General features: G+C 41.6%; 2 pseudogenes; one reads left to right on the forward strand and one right to left on the reverse strand.

The window, feature by feature from the left end:
• The first annotated feature begins 337 nt into the window (after positions 1-337).
• Positions 338-506, forward strand: LOC118898469 (annotated as a pseudogene).
• A 149-nt stretch (positions 507-655) lies between these two features.
• Positions 656-2,207, reverse strand: LOC118897986 (annotated as a pseudogene).
• Between the last annotated feature and the right edge of the window lie 1,855 nt (positions 2,208-4,062).

Genomic DNA, 4,062 nt, shown 5'->3' on the forward strand with positions numbered 1-4,062 from the left:
CTGTATGTTCCCATTCAGCCTGGCTTCAGGTTGACAATTTATGGTCTTGTTTTTTTAACTCAGTAACTTCCCTTTAGTCTCCAGGTCTACCCATCTCCTTCAACCCTTCTCATTAAAGCCCAGAGACCAGTGAACTCTGCCTCAGTATCCAGTACTGGCTCCCGATCCTGACTTCAACACCCCAGTTCTCAGTTTGTCTAAATGGAGGGACTGTATATATTCCTGGAGAACCAATTTGTGAGACCAAAGCAAGTTGTCCCGGATATAGCATAATCTCTGAGGATTCCACTGGTACATGTCTCTTTGTGTTGTGCCTCATTGCATCTGAGAAAGTAAGATGGGTCATCAGTAGCTCTACTGGAGCCACCAGAGAAAATTCAACCAGGGTTCTTGCCCATGCCACATCTGCTCAAACTGGTATGTATAATCCAGAAATACTGCTTCAATATGTGCAGCCAGTGTTTCCTCAGTACATAAAGGATGTAGGTTTCATTAAGTTGGACTAAGTGAATGCCCTTGAATAGACCATCCAAGACATCTACCTTACTGTGGAAACAATGCTAGCTCCTTGTACTTTTTTTTTTTTTTTTAAAACCTCAAATCCTACAACCACTGTTTATTATAAAGGTGATCCTTGATCCTCATGATGGGCTCATCAGTAGGATTTCTGGTAGTGAGCACAGGCACCAGGACCTACAAACATTTTGGATTCACAGTGATGAGGATCAGCTACCAGCAGGATCTAGTCGTACAGGGTGAGGATGTCTTTGATCTCCATCTTGGAAGCCTCATCCATGTATTTCTGGTAATAGGTCACCAGGGCTTTGGTGAGGGACCGGTAAATTGTGCAAATCTGGGCCCTGTGACCACCACCCTTCACTGAGACTCAGATGTCCACCCCAGAAAATCACTCCTTACCCAGAAGCAGAAGAGCCTTCAATAGCTTATATTGCAGTGTGCATGGCGTGATCATCTCCAGGGGTGCCGTTCACCCTGATGAGGCCATTGTTCCATTTGCAGTGTGCCATGGCTATGGCCATCTTCTTGTTTGCATCTGAAGATCTGCACCAACTGCAGAGGGCCCTTGGATCACAGGGCTGCTGGTGTAGACAAGACCCCCTCACCTCATAGTGCTGTAACCAGAAAAGTGTTACATGTACACATCTTTTGCTTGCATACTTTCTATCCTGCACTTGCTCTCCAACTTTGCCTTATGTCTCCCAGACTCCAGGAAAGAATTCAACTGTTGAGGTTGAGGGGAAGCCAGGAAGCATGGTGTAAAAATCACTGGGCAACAAGTGAGGAGACCTGGTTTCCAGACCTACAGATGCCACAAACTAGCTGTGTGACCTTGAGAAAGACACCTAGGTCAGGTGACTCACTTACAAAATCAACAAGTTAGTCTCAGTCAACAAGGCCCTCCTTACAGCTCTAACTTCCAATGGGTTTTATCAGAGAAGAGCTAGTATTTTGCTGTATTTAAGGATCTGTGTTTTCCAAATTCTAACTGGATGGATAAAAAGTGACAGGAACTTAGCTGAAGTTCTAGTGAAAGAATCTTTGCATCTTTGACTATAGTTTTCTCTCTCTAACTTTGTTCCCACCACAAAACTAAAGAAAAATAAAATATCAGTGGTTTATTTTCACATCTATGAAAAAGAAGCTTCCAAAAGACTTTCCATTCATGCATTCAAATTTATTACACTGCGAACCAGTGGACTCCCGCTGCATTTATTTAAACTTCTGTCACTATCATTGTGAATATAGCCAGAGGTCCCCTGTGGGCTGTGAGATGAAATGCTGAATGGCAACAAAAGTAAACAAAGCAAAATCTTACTTTCTATTCTCCTGGCTGCACCATTGGTTTTTAATGACATAAGAAATACCGAGAAGCTACAGTTGAGTTAAGCATGAGCATAAATAAAGTGACAATGCAGCAAGCTAAAATGCTCATATTCTAAATTCTAAAATCAGATTCCTTTCTCTCCAGGCACCCTTCAAGCTGAAGTTATATTTCTTCCCCCCTTACAAAATTTACTTCACCAGATTGCTTTTCTAAAATGGAAACTGTAGCTCAGGAAGCAGAGTGGACCTTGGGTGAAGTTCATCTTACGTCCACTCCCTTCCATCTCTTCTGTGCCCTTTGATCCTGAAATAGGCTCTTTTCTCATCGTCCCCAGGAACAGAGCATCTTCAGGATCTCTCATGTCCCAAAGTAAGGCCAGTAACTAAGGATTACAACAGTCCTAAATATGGAATACTTTAAGTGGTTACTCTCTTTTTGGTATATATAGCTTATCAATAGAGTGATCAGGGAACTGACCAGTTCTAAGTATTCTAACTGGCAGTTTATCACAGTTAGAGCCAGGGCTGTCCAAAGTCTAGGGAAGGTGGTAGGAGCTGTAGTGAATAGGTATCTCTAAGTTACAGTGTCAACACACACACAGTGCATCAGGTGAGACATGCGTTGGGGCAGGTCACCAAAGGTTCAGGTAAACAATTGTTATGAAGAACTGGATCAGATTGGCATCAATGAGATTCTGAATGAAGATGCCACCGGCATATGAAGAAGGGGATTAGGATCAGGGAACTAGACTTCTAACCACATCTCCAGCACTGATTAACTTTTTGGCTTTAGGAGAAAAATTTCATTTTTTCCTGAATCTGTTTTCTCATCTGAAAATATATTCATTTGGCTATTTATCCAACAGGAAAGTTCCATTTAATATTGTTTTAAAGAGTGAATAGTTGTAATTTACGGGTAAAGGGAAGAACAAGAGAAAAGAAACATGGAAATCTGAAAACACTCAGCAATTTAAAAACCAGAAAATAATATGACCAAACTGCATGAACTTAAGAGCGAGGCAGATGAAGCTGGAACTATTTGTTGACAGAGTTGTGAAGAAGCTTTCATGTCATATTGTGGCATCAGAACCATGTAGACTAGGCAATGGAGACACACTGAGTGTTTTTAAGTAGGGAAATGGCATGATCAGGGGCATGGTTTGCTTTATTGCTTGGAGCATGAATAATGTTATGTCTCTTTTTAATATTGAAGTTTATTTACTTAAGCTTCCATTTCTCAGATAAGCAGGGACTCCAACCTCTTTCTCTAGACCTCCACCCTACTTCCACCAATAGTCTAAGACTAGTTTAAGAATTATATAACTAACTCCAAAGAGAATAATCATGATCCTAAACAATGGACTACAGGCCAAGGGGGAAAAAAATGAGATCTGTTTTCTGCTGCCTCTGCTTCTGTCACTGATGTTGTTGAAAAGTGGCTTTCTCGTTTAGAGAAGTGGCTTCTTTATTGTTTTTTAAATTATTTATTTATTTATTTATTTATTTATTTACTTTTGGCTGCGTTGGGTCTTCATTGCTGCTTGCAGGCTCTCTACTCTTCGTTGAAGTGTGTGGGCTTCTCATTGTGGTGGCTTCTCTTCTTGCGGAGCACTGGCTCTAGGGGCATGGGCTCAGTAGTTGTGGCTTGCAGGCTCTAGAGTGCAAGCTCAGTAGTTGTGGCACACTAACTTAGTTGCTCCGCAGCATGTGGGATCTTCCTGGACCAGGGCTTGAACCCGTGTCCCCTGCACTGGCAGGTGGATTCTTAACCACTGCACCACCAGGGAAGTCCCATAAGTGGCTTCTTTAAATCTGATGTTTTCCCTGCTCACTGCTGCAAGGATCACATTGCTTGATCTAAAATGTTTTTTTTTTTTAAAGTGGAGAGAAAGTGGAGGTTTCTGTCCAAGTTATGGTGACCTCATCTAACTTTACGTGTAGACAGGGAGCTCTACACCACTGTTACCCTGATCTTTCAAATCCAATTATTTTTATTTGTTTACACAGTCACTTCCCCAGATCTCCCAGGAAAGTTGTATCAGAACAAGTTCTGGTATCTACACTAGACCCACAAATTCCCTTTGACCTTCCTATTTTGTCTTTTGAGTCTCAAAGTCCCTTCTCGCATTCATTCCAAGTCCATACCTATTTTCTATTACAGAAAGAGAGACATTTCTTTGTGGAGAAAAATCATGCTGTGTTACCACTGTATTTTAG

Source organism: Balaenoptera musculus, chromosome 7 (assembly GCF_009873245.2).
Source record: "Balaenoptera musculus isolate JJ_BM4_2016_0621 chromosome 7, mBalMus1.pri.v3, whole genome shotgun sequence".
NCBI lineage: Eukaryota > Metazoa > Chordata > Mammalia > Artiodactyla > Balaenopteridae > Balaenoptera > Balaenoptera musculus.